Source organism: Osmerus mordax, chromosome 19, assembly GCF_038355195.1.
Source record: "Osmerus mordax isolate fOsmMor3 chromosome 19, fOsmMor3.pri, whole genome shotgun sequence".
NCBI lineage: Eukaryota > Metazoa > Chordata > Actinopteri > Osmeriformes > Osmeridae > Osmerus > Osmerus mordax.
This window is the reverse complement of record NC_090068.1, coordinates 2,421,617-2,437,553: the sequence shown is the minus strand read 5'-3', so window position 1 is coordinate 2,437,553 and position 15,937 is coordinate 2,421,617. Positions and strand designations below refer to the sequence as shown.

Here is a 15,937-nt window from a genome sequence, read left to right as displayed (position 1 = left end):
GGGAGTAGCTCTGCGCATGGCACTGGTCGCGTATACGCACGGCGCGCAACGTCCCTTGTCTGCACATAGGGACAACGAAAAATGTGCCGCGACCCGGATTCGAACCGGGGTTGCTGCGACCACAACGCAGAGTACTAACCACTATACGATCACGGCTCGCCGCTTCTCGCTGGACACACGAGAGCCGGTGGCCACGGGTGTTCTATACTGTGCTGTGCCACATGAATAAACTGCGAACGTAAGTTCCCAGCCTCTCTCCCTTTGTCTAAGCCGTCTCAATTTCCAAACAAGCCATTTTCCACCTCGTTATCTATGCCACATTTCAAGGTTTGTCACTTTTTAATTTGGTTATGACAAGATTGTGGAGCGTTTTACAAGAATGGCGCGGAAGGGCTACTCATTCCCTGCAAAGTGTCCTTTTTCGGACACAAATTATGATTCTTGCCTTTGTGTCCCCGAAGCAGAACAAGGCCAGTCACTCTCACACTTTCAATGGTCCTAAATCAAGTTCAAATAGGTACTCATCCGCCCCAAAACGGCTTTGAAGTGACTATACTCGCACCAGCTTGTATTGATGGCACGCAGCACATGCATTTTCACTCGTTTGCGTCAAATCCTTGTATGGTCACACCATAGCCAGCTTTTTCTTTTTTCTACCGGTTGAAGAAAAGCATTCCCTTTTCCCAAGCTCTTTCAATACCTGCTGCAGCAAAACGTTCATTCAGGCGCTTCCTTCGTGGTATCTGCGCAACGGTGAGGAATCAAAGTAGGAGCTTTGGTGAAAAAGGCATAAGGCCTGTTCTTTTAGTTTGGCGCGCTACGCTCAACTACTTGACAGACTTTTTTCCCTCATCGCCCAAATACAGAATTGGTTAAATGGATGCTCGAGCCAGCCAGGATTCGAACCTGGAATCTTCTGATCCGTAGTCAGACGCGTTATCCATTGCGCCACTGGCCCAAGGTGTTTGCTGCTTGCCATGTCACCGACCCAGGACACTCGCTCGGAGCAAAAGAAGTGATGGGGAAACAGCCGACAGTGGTCTTCCTCTTTCGCAGGTCTACTATCCGAGACTATATATCTAAACGCTCTTTTTAAAAAGAGACGAGGGGGAGTAGCTCTGCGCATGGCACTGGTCGCGTATACGCACGGCGCGCAACGTCCCTTGTCTGCACATAGGGACAACGAAAAATGTGCCGTGACCCGGATTCGAACCGGGGTTGCTGCGACCACAACGCAGAGTACTAACCACTATACGATCACGGCTCGCCGCTTCTCGCTGGACACACGAGAGCCGGTGGCCACGGGTGTTCTATACTGTGCTGTGCCACATGAATAAACTGCGAACGTAAGTTCCCAGCCTCTCTCCCTTTGTCTAAGCCGTCTCAATTTCCAAACAAGCCATTTTCCACCTCGTTATCTATGCCACATTTCAAGGTTTGTCACTTTTTAATTTGGTTATGACAAGATTGTGGAGCGTTTTACAAGAATGGCGCGGAAGGGCTACTCATTCCCTGCAAAGTGTCCTTTTTCGGACACAAATTATGATTCTTGCCTTTGTGTCCCCGAAGCAGAACAAGGCCAGTCACTCTCACACTTTCAATGGTCCTAAATCAAGTTCAAATAGGTACTCATCCGCCCCAAAACGGCTTTGAAGTGACTATACTCGCACCAGCTTGTATTGATGGCACGCAGCACATGCATTTTCACTCGTTTGCGTCAAATCCTTGTATGGTCACACCATAGCCAGCTTTTTCTTTTTTCTACCGGTTGAAGAAAAGCATTCCCTTTTCCCAAGCTCTTTCAATACCTGCTGCAGCAAAACGTTCATTCAGGCGCTTCCTTCGTGGTATCTGCGCAACGGTGAGGAATCAAAGTAGGAGCTTTGGTGAAAAAGGCATAAGGCCTGTTCTTTTAGTTTGGCGCGCTACGCTCAACTACTTGACAGACTTTTTTCCCTCATCGCCCAAATACAGAATTGGTTAAATGGATGCTCGAGCCAGCCAGGAGTCGAACCTGGAATCTTCTGATCCGTAGTCAGACGCGTTATCCATTGCGCCACTGGCCCAAGGTGTTTGCTTCTTGCCATGTCACCGACCCAGGACACTCGCTCGGAGCGAAAGAAGTGACGGGGAAACAGCCGACAGTAGTCTTCCTCTTTCGCAGGTCTACTATCCGAGACTATATATCTAAACGCTCTTTTTAAAAAGAGACGAGGGGGAGTAGCTCTGCGCATGGCACTGGTCGCGTATACGCACGGCGCGCAACGTCCCTTGTCTGCACATAGGGACAACGAAAAATGTGCCGTGACCCGGATTCGAACCGGGGTTGCTGCGACCACAACGCAGAGTACTAACCACTATACGATCACGGCTCGCCGCTTCTCGCTGGACACACGAGAGCCGGTGGCCACGGGTGTTCTATACTGTGCTGTGCCACATGAATAAACTGCGAACGTAAGTTCCCAGCCTCTCTCCCTTTGTCTAAGCCGTCTCAATTTCCAAACAAGCCATTTTCCACCTCGTTATCTATGCCACATTTCAAGGTTTGTCACTTTTTAATTTGGTTATGACAAGATTGTGGAGCGTTTTACAAGAATGGCGCGGAAGGGCTACTCATTCCCTGCAAAGTGTCCTTTTTCGGACACAAATTATGATTCTTGCCTTTGTGTCCCCGAAGCAGAACAAGGCCAGTCACTCTCACACTTTCAATGGTCCTAAATCAAGTTCAAATAGGTACTCATCCGCCCCAAAACGGCTTTGAAGTGACTATACTCGCACCAGCTTGTATTGATGGCACGCAGCACATGCATTTTCACTCGTTTGCGTCAAATCCTTGTATGGTCACACCATAGCCAGCTTTTTCTTTTTTCTACCGGTTGAAGAAAAGCATTCCCTTTTCCCAAGCTCTTTCAATACCTGCTGCAGCAAAACGTTCATTCAGGCGCTTCCTTCGTGGTATCTGCGCAACGGTGAGGAATCAAAGTAGGAGCTTTGGTGAAAAAGGCATAAGGCCTGTTCTTTTAGTTTGGCGCGCTACGCTCAACTACTTGACAGACTTTTTTCCCTCATCGCCCAAATACAGAATTGGTTAAATGGATGCTCGAGCCAGCCAGGAGTCGAACCTGGAATCTTCTGATCCGTAGTCAGACGCGTTATCCATTGCGCCACTGGCCCAAGGTGTTTGCTTCTTGCCATGTCACCGACCCAGGACACTCGCTCGGAGCGAAAGAAGTGACGGGGAAACAGCCGACAGTGGTCTTCCTCTTTCGCAGGTCTACTAACCGAGACTATATATCTAAACGCTCTTTTTAAACAGAGACGAGGGGGAGTAGCTCTGCGCATGGCACTGGTCGCGTATACGCACGGCGCGCAACGTCCCTTGTCTGCACATAGGGACAACGAAAAATGTGCCGCGACCCGGATTCGAACCGGGGTTGCTGCGACCACAACGCAGAGTACTAACCACTATACGATCACGGCTCGCCGCTTCTCGCTGGACACACGAGAGCCGGTGGCCACGGGTGTTCTATACTGTGCTGTGCCACATGAATAAACTGCGAACGTAAGTTCCCAGCCTCTCTCCCTTTGTCTAAGCCGTCTCAATTTCCAAACAAGCCATTTTCCACCTCGTTATCTATGCCACATTTCAAGGTTTGTCACTTTTTAATTTGGTTATGACAAGATTGTGGAGCGTTTTACAAGAATGGCGCGGAAGGGCTACTCATTCCCTGCAAAGTGTCCTTTTTCGGACACAAATTATGATTCTTGCCTTTGTGTCCCCGAAGCAGAACAAGGCCAGTCACTCTCACACTTTCAATGGTCCTAAATCAAGTTCAAATAGGTACTCATCCGCCCCAAAACGGCTTTGAAGTGACTATACTCGCACCAGCTTGTATTGATGGCACGCAGCACATGCATTTTCACTCGTTTGCGTCAAATCCTTGTATGGTCACACCATAGCCAGCTTTTTCTTTTTTCTACCGGTTGAAGAAAAGCATTCCCTTTTCCCAAGCTCTTTCAATACCTGCTGCAGCAAAACGTTCATTCAGGCGCTTCCTTCGTGGTATCTGCGCAACGGTGAGGAATCAAAGTAGGAGCTTTGGTGAAAAAGGCATAAGGCCTGTTCTTTTAGTTTGGCGCGCTACGCTCAACTACTTGACAGACTTTTTTCCCTCATCGCCCAAATACAGAATTGGTTAAATGGATGCTCGAGCCAGCCAGGAGTCGAACCTGGAATCTTCTGATCCGTAGTCAGACGCGTTATCCATTGCGCCACTGGCCCAAGGTGTTTGCTTCTTGCCATGTCACCGACCCAGGACACTCGCTCGGAGCGAAAGAAGTGACGGGGAAACAGCCGACAGTGGTCTTCCTCTTTCGCAGGTCTACTAACCGAGACTATATATCTAAACGCTCTTTTTAAACAGAGACGAGGGGGAGTAGCTCTGCGCATGGCACTGGTCGCGTATACGCACGGCGCGCAACGTCCCTTGTCTGCACATAGGGACAACGAAAAATGTGCCGCGACCCGGATTCGAACCGGGGTTGCTGCGACCACAACGCAGAGTACTAACCACTATACGATCACGGCTCGCCGCTTCTCGCTGGACACACGAGAGCCGGTGGCCACGGGTGTTCTATACTGTGCTGTGCCACATGAATAAACTGCGAACGTAAGTTCCCAGCCTCTCTCCCTTTGTCTAAGCCGTCTCAATTTCCAAACAAGCCATTTTCCACCTCGTTATCTATGCCACATTTCAAGGTTTGTCACTTTTTAATTTGGTTATGACAAGATTGTGGAGCGTTTTACAAGAATGGCGCGGAAGGGCTACTCATTCCCTGCAAAGTGTCCTTTTTCGGACACAAATTATGATTCTTGCCTTTGTGTCCCCGAAGCAGAACAAGGCCAGTCACTCTCACACTTTCAATGGTCCTAAATCAAGTTCAAATAGGTACTCATCCGCCCCAAAACGGCTTTGAAGTGACTATACTCGCACCAGCTTGTATTGATGGCACGCAGCACATGCATTTTCACTCGTTTGCGTCAAATCCTTGTATGGTCACACCATAGCCAGCTTTTTCTTTTTTCTACCGGTTGAAGAAAAGCATTCCCTTTTCCCAAGCTCTTTCAATACCTGCTGCAGCAAAACGTTCATTCAGGCGCTTCCTTCGTGGTATCTGCGCAACGGTGAGGAATCAAAGTAGGAGCTTTGGTGAAAAAGGCATAAGGCCTGTTCTTTTAGTTTGGCGCGCTACGCTCAACTACTTGACAGACTTTTTTCCCTCATCGCCCAAATACAGAATTGGTTAAATGGATGCTCGAGCCAGCCAGGAGTCGAACCTGGAATCTTCTGATCCGTAGTCAGACACGTTATCCATTGCGCCACTGGCCCAAGGTGTTTGCTGCTTGCCATGTCACCGACCCAGGACACTCGCTCGGAGCAAAAGAAGTGATGGGGAAACAGCCGACAGTAGTCTTCCTCTTTCGCAGGTCTACTATCCGAGACTATATATCTAAACGCTCTTTTTAAAAAGAGACGAGGGGGAGTAGCTCTGCGCATGGCACTGGTCGCGTATACGCACGGCGCGCAACGTCCCTTGTCTGCACATAGGGACAACGAAAAATGTGCCGTGACCCGGATTCGAACCGGGGTTGCTGCGACCACAACGCAGAGCACTAACCACTATACGATCACGGCTCGCCGCTTCTCGCTGGACACACGAGAGCCGGTGGCCACGGGTGTTCTATACTGTGCTGTGCCACATGAATAAACTGCGAACGTAAGTTCCCAGCCTCTCTCCCTTTGTCTAAGCCGTCTCAATTTCCAAACAAGCCATTTTCCACCTCGTTATCTATGCCACATTTCAAGGTTTGTCACTTTTTAATTTGGTTATGACAAGATTGTGGAGCGTTTTACAAGAATGGCGCGGAAGGGCTACTCATTCCCTGCAAAGTGTCCTTTTTCGGACACAAATTATGATTCTTGCCTTTGTGTCCCCGAAGCAGAACAAGGCCAGTCACTCTCACACTTTCAATGGTCCTAAATCAAGTTCAAATAGGTACTCATCCGCCCCAAAACGGCTTTGAAGTGACTATACTCGCACCAGCTTGTATTGATGGCACGCAGCACATGCATTTTCACTCGTTTGCGTCAAATCCTTGTATGGTCACACCATAGCCAGCTTTTTCTTTTTTCTACCGGTTGAAGAAAAGCATTCCCTTTTCCCAAGCTCTTTCAATACCTGCTGCAGCAAAACGTTCATTCAGGCGCTTCCTTCGTGGTATCTGCGCAACGGTGAGGAATCAAAGTAGGAGCTTTGGTGAAAAAGGCATAAGGCCTGTTCTTTTAGTTTGGCGCGCTACGCTCAACTACTTGACAGACTTTTTTCCCTCATCGCCCAAATACAGAATTGGTTAAATGGATGCTCGAGCCAGCCAGGAGTCGAACCTGGAATCTTCTGATCCGTAGTCAGACGCGTTATCCATTGCGCCACTGGCCCAAGGTGTTTGCTTCTTGCCATGTCACCGACCCAGGACACTCGCTCGGAGCGAAAGAAGTGACGGGGAAACAGCCGACAGTGGTCTTCCTCTTTCGCAGGTCTACTAACCGAGACTATATATCTAAACGCTCTTTTTAAACAGAGACGAGGGGGAGTAGCTCTGCGCATGGCACTGGTCGCGTATACGCACGGCGCGCAACGTCCCTTGTCTGCACATAGGGACAACGAAAAATGTGCCGCGACCCGGATTCGAACCGGGGTTGCTGCGACCACAACGCAGAGTACTAACCACTATACGATCACGGCTCGCCGCTTCTCGCTGGACACACGAGAGCCGGTGGCCACGGGTGTTCTATACTGTGCTGTGCCACATGAATAAACTGCGAACGTAAGTTCCCAGCCTCTCTCCCTTTGTCTAAGCCGTCTCAATTTCCAAACAAGCCATTTTCCACCTCGTTATCTATGCCACATTTCAAGGTTTGTCACTTTTTAATTTGGTTATGACAAGATTGTGGAGCGTTTTACAAGAATGGCGCGGAAGGGCTACTCATTCCCTGCAAAGTGTCCTTTTTCGGACACAAATTATGATTCTTGCCTTTGTGTCCCCGAAGCAGAACAAGGCCAGTCACTCTCACACTTTCAATGGTCCTAAATCAAGTTCAAATAGGTACTCATCCGCCCCAAAACGGCTTTGAAGTGACTATACTCGCACCAGCTTGTATTGATGGCACGCAGCACATGCATTTTCACTCGTTTGCGTCAAATCCTTGTATGGTCACACCATAGCCAGCTTTTTCTTTTTTCTACCGGTTGAAGAAAAGCATTCCCTTTTCCCAAGCTCTTTCAATACCTGCTGCAGCAAAACGTTCATTCAGGCGCTTCCTTCGTGGTATCTGCGCAACGGTGAGGAATCAAAGTAGGAGCTTTGGTGAAAAAGGCATAAGGCCTGTTCTTTTAGTTTGGCGCGCTACGCTCAACTACTTGACAGACTTTTTTCCCTCATCGCCCAAATACAGAATTGGTTAAATGGATGCTCGAGCCAGCCAGGAGTCGAACCTGGAATCTTCTGATCCGTAGTCAGACACGTTATCCATTGCGCCACTGGCCCAAGGTGTTTGCTGCTTGCCATGTCACCGACCCAGGACACTCGCTCGGAGCAAAAGAAGTGATGGGGAAACAGCCGACAGTAGTCTTCCTCTTTCGCAGGTCTACTATCCGAGACTATATATCTAAACGCTCTTTTTAAAAAGAGACGAGGGGGAGTAGCTCTGCGCATGGCACTGGTCGCGTATACGCACGGCGCGCAACGTCCCTTGTCTGCACATAGGGACAACGAAAAATGTGCCGTGACCCGGATTCGAACCGGGGTTGCTGCGACCACAACGCAGAGCACTAACCACTATACGATCACGGCTCGCCGCTTCTCGCTGGACACACGAGAGCCGGTGGCCACGGGTGTTCTATACTGTGCTGTGCCACATGAATAAACTGCGAACGTAAGTTCCCAGCCTCTCTCCCTTTGTCTAAGCCGTCTCAATTTCCAAACAAGCCATTTTCCACCTCGTTATCTATGCCACATTTCAAGGTTTGTCACTTTTTAATTTGGTTATGACAAGATTGTGGAGCGTTTTACAAGAATGGCGCGGAAGGGCTACTCATTCCCTGCAAAGTGTCCTTTTTCGGACACAAATTATGATTCTTGCCTTTGTGTCCCCGAAGCAGAACAAGGCCAGTCACTCTCACACTTTCAATGGTCCTAAATCAAGTTCAAATAGGTACTCATCCGCCCCAAAACGGCTTTGAAGTGACTATACTCGCACCAGCTTGTATTGATGGCACGCAGCACATGCATTTTCACTCGTTTGCGTCAAATCCTTGTATGGTCACACCATAGCCAGCTTTTTCTTTTTTCTACCGGTTGAAGAAAAGCATTCCCTTTTCCCAAGCTCTTTCAATACCTGCTGCAGCAAAACGTTCATTCAGGCGCTTCCTTCGTGGTATCTGCGCAACGGTGAGGAATCAAAGTAGGAGCTTTGGTGAAAAAGGCATAAGGCCTGTTCTTTTAGTTTGGCGCGCTACGCTCAACTACTTGACAGACTTTTTTCCCTCATCGCCCAAATACAGAATTGGTTAAATGGATGCTCGAGCCAGCCAGGAGTCGAACCTGGAATCTTCTGATCCGTAGTCAGACGCGTTATCCATTGCGCCACTGGCCCAAGGTGTTTGCTTCTTGCCATGTCACCGACCCAGGACACTCGCTCGGAGCGAAAGAAGTGACGGGGAAACAGCCGACAGTGGTCTTCCTCTTTCGCAGGTCTACTAACCGAGACTATATATCTAAACGCTCTTTTTAAACAGAGACGAGGGGGAGTAGCTCTGCGCATGGCACTGGTCGCGTATACGCACGGCGCGCAACGTCCCTTGTCTGCACATAGGGACAACGAAAAATGTGCCGCGACCCGGATTCGAACCGGGGTTGCTGCGACCACAACGCAGAGTACTAACCACTATACGATCACGGCTCGCCGCTTCTCGCTGGACACACGAGAGCCGGTGGCCACGGGTGTTCTATACTGTGCTGTGCCACATGAATAAACTGCGAACGTAAGTTCCCAGCCTCTCTCCCTTTGTCTAAGCCGTCTCAATTTCCAAACAAGCCATTTTCCACCTCGTTATCTATGCCACATTTCAAGGTTTGTCACTTTTTAATTTGGTTATGACAAGATTGTGGAGCGTTTTACAAGAATGGCGCGGAAGGGCTACTCATTCCCTGCAAAGTGTCCTTTTTCGGACACAAATTATGATTCTTGCCTTTGTGTCCCCGAAGCAGAACAAGGCCAGTCACTCTCACACTTTCAATGGTCCTAAATCAAGTTCAAATAGGTACTCATCCGCCCCAAAACGGCTTTGAAGTGACTATACTCGCACCAGCTTGTATTGATGGCACGCAGCACATGCATTTTCACTCGTTTGCGTCAAATCCTTGTATGGTCACACCATAGCCAGCTTTTTCTTTTTTCTACCGGTTGAAGAAAAGCATTCCCTTTTCCCAAGCTCTTTCAATACCTGCTGCAGCAAAACGTTCATTCAGGCGCTTCCTTCGTGGTATCTGCGCAACGGTGAGGAATCAAAGTAGGAGCTTTGGTGAAAAAGGCATAAGGCCTGTTCTTTTAGTTTGGCGCGCTACGCTCAACTACTTGACAGACTTTTTTCCCTCATCGCCCAAATACAGAATTGGTTAAATGGATGCTCGAGCCAGCCAGGAGTCGAACCTGGAATCTTCTGATCCGTAGTCAGACACGTTATCCATTGCGCCACTGGCCCAAGGTGTTTGCTGCTTGCCATGTCACCGACCCAGGACACTCGCTCGGAGCAAAAGAAGTGATGGGGAAACAGCCGACAGTAGTCTTCCTCTTTCGCAGGTCTACTATCCGAGACTATATATCTAAACGCTCTTTTTAAAAAGAGACGAGGGGGAGTAGCTCTGCGCATGGCACTGGTCGCGTATACGCACGGCGCGCAACGTCCCTTGTCTGCACATAGGGACAACGAAAAATGTGCCGTGACCCGGATTCGAACCGGGGTTGCTGCGACCACAACGCAGAGCACTAACCACTATACGATCACGGCTCGCCGCTTCTCGCTGGACACACGAGAGCCGGTGGCCACGGGTGTTCTATACTGTGCTGTGCCACATGAATAAACTGCGAACGTAAGTTCCCAGCCTCTCTCCCTTTGTCTAAGCCGTCTCAATTTCCAAACAAGCCATTTTCCACCTCGTTATCTATGCCACATTTCAAGGTTTGTCACTTTTTAATTTGGTTATGACAAGATTGTGGAGCGTTTTACAAGAATGGCGCGGAAGGGCTACTCATTCCCTGCAAAGTGTCCTTTTTCGGACACAAATTATGATTCTTGCCTTTGTGTCCCCGAAGCAGAACAAGGCCAGTCACTCTCACACTTTCAATGGTCCTAAATCAAGTTCAAATAGGTACTCATCCGCCCCAAAACGGCTTTGAAGTGACTATACTCGCACCAGCTTGTATTGATGGCACGCAGCACATGCATTTTCACTCGTTTGCGTCAAATCCTTGTATGGTCACACCATAGCCAGCTTTTTCTTTTTTCTACCGGTTGAAGAAAAGCATTCCCTTTTCCCAAGCTCTTTCAATACCTGCTGCAGCAAAACGTTCATTCAGGCGCTTCCTTCGTGGTATCTGCGCAACGGTGAGGAATCAAAGTAGGAGCTTTGGTGAAAAAGGCATAAGGCCTGTTCTTTTAGTTTGGCGCGCTACGCTCAACTACTTGACAGACTTTTTTCCCTCATCGCCCAAATACAGAATTGGTTAAATGGATGCTCGAGCCAGCCAGGAGTCGAACCTGGAATCTTCTGATCCGTAGTCAGACGCGTTATCCATTGCGCCACTGGCCCAAGGTGTTTGCTTCTTGCCATGTCACCGACCCAGGACACTCGCTCGGAGCGAAAGAAGTGACGGGGAAACAGCCGACAGTGGTCTTCCTCTTTCGCAGGTCTACTAACCGAGACTATATATCTAAACGCTCTTTTTAAACAGAGACGAGGGGGAGTAGCTCTGCGCATGGCACTGGTCGCGTATACGCACGGCGCGCAACGTCCCTTGTCTGCACATAGGGACAACGAAAAATGTGCCGCGACCCGGATTCGAACCGGGGTTGCTGCGACCACAACGCAGAGTACTAACCACTATACGATCACGGCTCGCCGCTTCTCGCTGGACACACGAGAGCCGGTGGCCACGGGTGTTCTATACTGTGCTGTGCCACATGAATAAACTGCGAACGTAAGTTCCCAGCCTCTCTCCCTTTGTCTAAGCCGTCTCAATTTCCAAACAAGCCATTTTCCACCTCGTTATCTATGCCACATTTCAAGGTTTGTCACTTTTTAATTTGGTTATGACAAGATTGTGGAGCGTTTTACAAGAATGGCGCGGAAGGGCTACTCATTCCCTGCAAAGTGTCCTTTTTCGGACACAAATTATGATTCTTGCCTTTGTGTCCCCGAAGCAGAACAAGGCCAGTCACTCTCACACTTTCAATGGTCCTAAATCAAGTTCAAATAGGTACTCATCCGCCCCAAAACGGCTTTGAAGTGACTATACTCGCACCAGCTTGTATTGATGGCACGCAGCACATGCATTTTCACTCGTTTGCGTCAAATCCTTGTATGGTCACACCATAGCCAGCTTTTTCTTTTTTCTACCGGTTGAAGAAAAGCATTCCCTTTTCCCAAGCTCTTTCAATACCTGCTGCAGCAAAACGTTCATTCAGGCGCTTCCTTCGTGGTATCTGCGCAACGGTGAGGAATCAAAGTAGGAGCTTTGGTGAAAAAGGCATAAGGCCTGTTCTTTTAGTTTGGCGCGCTACGCTCAACTACTTGACAGACTTTTTTCCCTCATCGCCCAAATACAGAATTGGTTAAATGGATGCTCGAGCCAGCCAGGAGTCGAACCTGGAATCTTCTGATCCGTAGTCAGACGCGTTATCCATTGCGCCACTGGCCCAAGGTGTTTGCTTCTTGCCATGTCACCGACCCAGGACACTCGCTCGGAGCGAAAGAAGTGACGGGGAAACAGCCGACAGTGGTCTTCCTCTTTCGCAGGTCTACTAACCGAGACTATATATCTAAACGCTCTTTTTAAACAGAGACGAGGGGGAGTAGCTCTGCGCATGGCACTGGTCGCGTATACGCACGGCGCGCAACGTCCCTTGTCTGCACATAGGGACAACGAAAAATGTGCCGCGACCCGGATTCGAACCGGGGTTGCTGCGACCACAACGCAGAGTACTAACCACTATACGATCACGGCTCGCCGCTTCTCGCTGGACACACGAGAGCCGGTGGCCACGGGTGTTCTATACTGTGCTGCGCCACATGAATAAACTGCGAACGTAAGTTCCCAGCCTCTCTCCCTTTGTCTAAGCCGTCTCAATTTCCAAACAAGCCATTTTCCACCTCGTTATCTATGCCACATTTCAAGGTTTGTCACTTTTTAATTTGGTTATGACAAGATTGTGGAGCGTTTTACAAGAATGGCGCGGAAGGGCTACTCATTCCCTGCAAAGTGTCCTTTTTCGGACACAAATTATGATTCTTGCCTTTGTGTCCCCGAAGCAGAACAAGGCCAGTCACTCTCACACTTTCAATGGTCCTAAATCAAGTTCAAATAGGTACTCATCCGCCCCAAAACGGCTTTGAAGTGACTATACTCGCACCAGCTTGTATTGATGGCACGCAGCACATGCATTTTCACTCGTTTGCGTCAAATCCTTGTATGGTCACACCATAGCCAGCTTTTTCTTTTTTCTACCGGTTGAAGAAAAGCATTCCCTTTTCCCAAGCTCTTTCAATACCTGCTGCAGCAAAACGTTCATTCAGGCGCTTCCTTCGTGGTATCTGCGCAACGGTGAGGAATCAAAGTAGGAGCTTTGGTGAAAAAGGCATAAGGCCTGTTCTTTTAGTTTGGCGCGCTACGCTCAACTACTTGACAGACTTTTTTCCCTCATCGCCCAAATACAGAATTGGTTAAATGGATGCTCGAGCCAGCCAGGAGTCGAACCTGGAATCTTCTGATCCGTAGTCAGACGCGTTATCCATTGCGCCACTGGCCCAAGGTGTTTGCTTCTTGCCATGTCACCGACCCAGGACACTCGCTCGGAGCGAAAGAAGTGACGGGGAAACAGCCGACAGTGGTCTTCCTCTTTCGCAGGTCTACTAACCGAGACTATATATCTAAACGCTCTTTTTAAACAGAGACGAGGGGGAGTAGCTCTGCGCATGGCACTGGTCGCGTATACGCACGGCGCGCAACGTCCCTTGTCTGCACATAGGGACAACGAAAAATGTGCCGCGACCCGGATTCGAACCGGGGTTGCTGCGACCACAACGCAGAGTACTAACCACTATACGATCACGGCTCGCCGCTTCTCGCTGGACACACGAGAGCCGGTGGCCACGGGTGTTCTATACTGTGCTGTGCCACATGAATAAACTGCGAACGTAAGTTCCCAGCCTCTCTCCCTTTGTCTAAGCCGTCTCAATTTCCAAACAAGCCATTTTCCACCTCGTTATCTATGCCACATTTCAAGGTTTGTCACTTTTTAATTTGGTTATGACAAGATTGTGGAGCGTTTTACAAGAATGGCGCGGAAGGGCTACTCATTCCCTGCAAAGTGTCCTTTTTCGGACACAAATTATGATTCTTGCCTTTGTGTCCCCGAAGCAGAACAAGGCCAGTCACTCTCACACTTTCAATGGTCCTAAATCAAGTTCAAATAGGTACTCATCCGCCCCAAAACGGCTTTGAAGTGACTATACTCGCACCAGCTTGTATTGATGGCACGCAGCACATGCATTTTCACTCGTTTGCGTCAAATCCTTGTATGGTCACACCATAGCCAGCTTTTTCTTTTTTCTACCGGTTGAAGAAAAGCATTCCCTTTTCCCAAGCTCTTTCAATACCTGCTGCAGCAAAACGTTCATTCAGGCGCTTCCTTCGTGGTATCTGCGCAACGGTGAGGAATCAAAGTAGGAGCTTTGGTGAAAAAGGCATAAGGCCTGTTCTTTTAGTTTGGCGCGCTACGCTCAACTACTTGACAGACTTTTTTCCCTCATCGCCCAAATACAGAATTGGTTAAATGGATGCTCGAGCCAGCCAGGAGTCGAACCTGGAATCTTCTGATCCGTAGTCAGACGCGTTATCCATTGCGCCACTGGCCCAAGGTGTTTGCTTCTTGCCATGTCACCGACCCAGGACACTCGCTCGGAGCGAAAGAAGTGACGGGGAAACAGCCGACAGTGGTCTTCCTCTTTCGCAGGTCTACTAACCGAGACTATATATCTAAACGCTCTTTTTAAACAGAGACGAGGGGGAGTAGCTCTGCGCATGGCACTGGTCGCGTATACGCACGGCGCGCAACGTCCCTTGTCTGCACATAGGGACAACGAAAAATGTGCCGCGACCCGGATTCGAACCGGGGTTGCTGCGACCACAACGCAGAGTACTAACCACTATACGATCACGGCTCGCCGCTTCTCGCTGGACACACGAGAGCCGGTGGCCACGGGTGTTCTATACTGTGCTGTGCCACATGAATAAACTGCGAACGTAAGTTCCCAGCCTCTCTCCCTTTGTCTAAGCCGTCTCAATTTCCAAACAAGCCATTTTCCACCTCGTTATCTATGCCACATTTCAAGGTTTGTCACTTTTTAATTTGGTTATGACAAGATTGTGGAGCGTTTTACAAGAATGGCGCGGAAGGGCTACTCATTCCCTGCAAAGTGTCCTTTTTCGGACACAAATTATGATTCTTGCCTTTGTGTCCCCGAAGCAGAACAAGGCCAGTCACTCTCACACTTTCAATGGTCCTAAATCAAGTTCAAATAGGTACTCATCCGCCCCAAAACGGCTTTGAAGTGACTATACTCGCACCAGCTTGTATTGATGGCACGCAGCACATGCATTTTCACTCGTTTGCGTCAAATCCTTGTATGGTCACACCATAGCCAGCTTTTTCTTTTTTCTACCGGTTGAAGAAAAGCATTCCCTTTTCCCAAGCTCTTTCAATACCTGCTGCAGCAAAACGTTCATTCAGGCGCTTCCTTCGTGGTATCTGCGCAACGGTGAGGAATCAAAGTAGGAGCTTTGGTGAAAAAGGCATAAGGCCTGTTCTTTTAGTTTGGCGCGCTACGCTCAACTACTTGACAGACTTTTTTCCCTCATCGCCCAAATACAGAATTGGTTAAATGGATGCTCGAGCCAGCCAGGAGTCGAACCTGGAATCTTCTGATCCGTAGTCAGACGCGTTATCCATTGCGCCACTGGCCCAAGGTGTTTGCTTCTTGCCATGTCACCGACCCAGGACACTCGCTCGGAGCGAAAGAAGTGACGGGGAAACAGCCGACAGTGGTCTTCCTCTTTCGCAGGTCTACTAACCGAGACTATATATCTAAACGCTCTTTTTAAACAGAGACGAGGGGGAGTAGCTCTGCGCATGGCACTGGTCGCGTATACGCACGGCGCGCAACGTCCCTTGTCTGCACATAGGGACAACGAAAAATGTGCCGCGACCCGGATTCGAACCGGGGTTGCTGCGACCACAACGCAGAGTACTAACCACTATACGATCACGGCTCGCCGCTTCTCGCTGGACACACGAGAGCCGGTGGCCACGGGTGTTCTATACTGTGCTGTGCCACATGAATAAACTGCGAACGTAAGTTCCCAGCCTCTCTCCCTTTGTCTAAGCCGTCTCAATTTCCAAACAAGCCATTTTCCACCTCGTTATCTATGCCACATTTCAAGGTTTGTCACTTTTTAATTTGGTTATGACAAGATTGTGGAGCGTTTTACAAGAATGGCGCGGAAGGGCTACTCATTCCCTGCAAAGTGTCCTTTTTCGG

The 15,937-nt window shown here is 49.1% G+C and overlaps 29 non-coding genes across 29 annotated transcripts; all 29 read right to left on the bottom strand.

The window, feature by feature from the left end:
• Nucleotides 1–84: 84 nt before the first annotated feature.
• On the bottom strand, nt 85–156 carry trnah-gug (transfer RNA histidin (anticodon GUG)). The gene has a single exon. It is a non-coding gene; the product is annotated as a tRNA-His (tRNA).
• A 729-nt stretch (nt 157–885) lies between these two features.
• Nucleotides 886–958, bottom strand: trnar-acg (transfer RNA arginine (anticodon ACG)). Its single transcript has one exon. It is a non-coding gene; the product is annotated as a tRNA-Arg (tRNA).
• A 234-nt stretch (nt 959–1,192) lies between these two features.
• On the bottom strand, nt 1,193–1,264 carry trnah-gug (transfer RNA histidin (anticodon GUG)). The gene has a single exon. It is a non-coding gene; the product is annotated as a tRNA-His (tRNA).
• A 729-nt stretch (nt 1,265–1,993) lies between these two features.
• On the bottom strand, nt 1,994–2,066 carry trnar-acg (transfer RNA arginine (anticodon ACG)). The gene has a single exon. It is a non-coding gene; the product is annotated as a tRNA-Arg (tRNA).
• Nucleotides 2,067–2,300: 234 nt separating this feature from the next.
• On the bottom strand, nt 2,301–2,372 carry trnah-gug (transfer RNA histidin (anticodon GUG)). The gene has a single exon. It is a non-coding gene; the product is annotated as a tRNA-His (tRNA).
• Nucleotides 2,373–3,101: 729 nt separating this feature from the next.
• Nucleotides 3,102–3,174, bottom strand: trnar-acg (transfer RNA arginine (anticodon ACG)). The gene has a single exon. It is a non-coding gene; the product is annotated as a tRNA-Arg (tRNA).
• A 234-nt stretch (nt 3,175–3,408) lies between these two features.
• Nucleotides 3,409–3,480, bottom strand: trnah-gug (transfer RNA histidin (anticodon GUG)). The gene has a single exon. It is a non-coding gene; the product is annotated as a tRNA-His (tRNA).
• A 729-nt stretch (nt 3,481–4,209) lies between these two features.
• trnar-acg (transfer RNA arginine (anticodon ACG)) lies at nt 4,210–4,282 on the bottom strand. The gene has a single exon. It is a non-coding gene; the product is annotated as a tRNA-Arg (tRNA).
• Nucleotides 4,283–4,516: 234 nt separating this feature from the next.
• Nucleotides 4,517–4,588, bottom strand: trnah-gug (transfer RNA histidin (anticodon GUG)). The gene has a single exon. It is a non-coding gene; the product is annotated as a tRNA-His (tRNA).
• Nucleotides 4,589–5,317: 729 nt separating this feature from the next.
• Nucleotides 5,318–5,390, bottom strand: trnar-acg (transfer RNA arginine (anticodon ACG)). The gene has a single exon. It is a non-coding gene; the product is annotated as a tRNA-Arg (tRNA).
• Nucleotides 5,391–5,624: 234 nt separating this feature from the next.
• On the bottom strand, nt 5,625–5,696 carry trnah-gug (transfer RNA histidin (anticodon GUG)). Its single transcript has one exon. It is a non-coding gene; the product is annotated as a tRNA-His (tRNA).
• A 729-nt stretch (nt 5,697–6,425) lies between these two features.
• Nucleotides 6,426–6,498, bottom strand: trnar-acg (transfer RNA arginine (anticodon ACG)). Its single transcript has one exon. It is a non-coding gene; the product is annotated as a tRNA-Arg (tRNA).
• A 234-nt stretch (nt 6,499–6,732) lies between these two features.
• trnah-gug (transfer RNA histidin (anticodon GUG)) lies at nt 6,733–6,804 on the bottom strand. Its single transcript has one exon. It is a non-coding gene; the product is annotated as a tRNA-His (tRNA).
• Nucleotides 6,805–7,533: 729 nt separating this feature from the next.
• On the bottom strand, nt 7,534–7,606 carry trnar-acg (transfer RNA arginine (anticodon ACG)). Its single transcript has one exon. It is a non-coding gene; the product is annotated as a tRNA-Arg (tRNA).
• A 234-nt stretch (nt 7,607–7,840) lies between these two features.
• On the bottom strand, nt 7,841–7,912 carry trnah-gug (transfer RNA histidin (anticodon GUG)). The gene has a single exon. It is a non-coding gene; the product is annotated as a tRNA-His (tRNA).
• Nucleotides 7,913–8,641: 729 nt separating this feature from the next.
• Nucleotides 8,642–8,714, bottom strand: trnar-acg (transfer RNA arginine (anticodon ACG)). The gene has a single exon. It is a non-coding gene; the product is annotated as a tRNA-Arg (tRNA).
• Nucleotides 8,715–8,948: 234 nt separating this feature from the next.
• trnah-gug (transfer RNA histidin (anticodon GUG)) lies at nt 8,949–9,020 on the bottom strand. Its single transcript has one exon. It is a non-coding gene; the product is annotated as a tRNA-His (tRNA).
• A 729-nt stretch (nt 9,021–9,749) lies between these two features.
• On the bottom strand, nt 9,750–9,822 carry trnar-acg (transfer RNA arginine (anticodon ACG)). Its single transcript has one exon. It is a non-coding gene; the product is annotated as a tRNA-Arg (tRNA).
• A 234-nt stretch (nt 9,823–10,056) lies between these two features.
• On the bottom strand, nt 10,057–10,128 carry trnah-gug (transfer RNA histidin (anticodon GUG)). The gene has a single exon. It is a non-coding gene; the product is annotated as a tRNA-His (tRNA).
• Nucleotides 10,129–10,857: 729 nt separating this feature from the next.
• Nucleotides 10,858–10,930, bottom strand: trnar-acg (transfer RNA arginine (anticodon ACG)). The gene has a single exon. It is a non-coding gene; the product is annotated as a tRNA-Arg (tRNA).
• A 234-nt stretch (nt 10,931–11,164) lies between these two features.
• Nucleotides 11,165–11,236, bottom strand: trnah-gug (transfer RNA histidin (anticodon GUG)). Its single transcript has one exon. It is a non-coding gene; the product is annotated as a tRNA-His (tRNA).
• A 729-nt stretch (nt 11,237–11,965) lies between these two features.
• On the bottom strand, nt 11,966–12,038 carry trnar-acg (transfer RNA arginine (anticodon ACG)). Its single transcript has one exon. It is a non-coding gene; the product is annotated as a tRNA-Arg (tRNA).
• A 234-nt stretch (nt 12,039–12,272) lies between these two features.
• Nucleotides 12,273–12,344, bottom strand: trnah-gug (transfer RNA histidin (anticodon GUG)). Its single transcript has one exon. It is a non-coding gene; the product is annotated as a tRNA-His (tRNA).
• A 729-nt stretch (nt 12,345–13,073) lies between these two features.
• trnar-acg (transfer RNA arginine (anticodon ACG)) lies at nt 13,074–13,146 on the bottom strand. The gene has a single exon. It is a non-coding gene; the product is annotated as a tRNA-Arg (tRNA).
• A 234-nt stretch (nt 13,147–13,380) lies between these two features.
• Nucleotides 13,381–13,452, bottom strand: trnah-gug (transfer RNA histidin (anticodon GUG)). Its single transcript has one exon. It is a non-coding gene; the product is annotated as a tRNA-His (tRNA).
• Nucleotides 13,453–14,181: 729 nt separating this feature from the next.
• Nucleotides 14,182–14,254, bottom strand: trnar-acg (transfer RNA arginine (anticodon ACG)). The gene has a single exon. It is a non-coding gene; the product is annotated as a tRNA-Arg (tRNA).
• Nucleotides 14,255–14,488: 234 nt separating this feature from the next.
• On the bottom strand, nt 14,489–14,560 carry trnah-gug (transfer RNA histidin (anticodon GUG)). The gene has a single exon. It is a non-coding gene; the product is annotated as a tRNA-His (tRNA).
• A 729-nt stretch (nt 14,561–15,289) lies between these two features.
• Nucleotides 15,290–15,362, bottom strand: trnar-acg (transfer RNA arginine (anticodon ACG)). Its single transcript has one exon. It is a non-coding gene; the product is annotated as a tRNA-Arg (tRNA).
• A 234-nt stretch (nt 15,363–15,596) lies between these two features.
• Nucleotides 15,597–15,668, bottom strand: trnah-gug (transfer RNA histidin (anticodon GUG)). The gene has a single exon. It is a non-coding gene; the product is annotated as a tRNA-His (tRNA).
• Nucleotides 15,669–15,937: the final 269 nt, after the last annotated feature.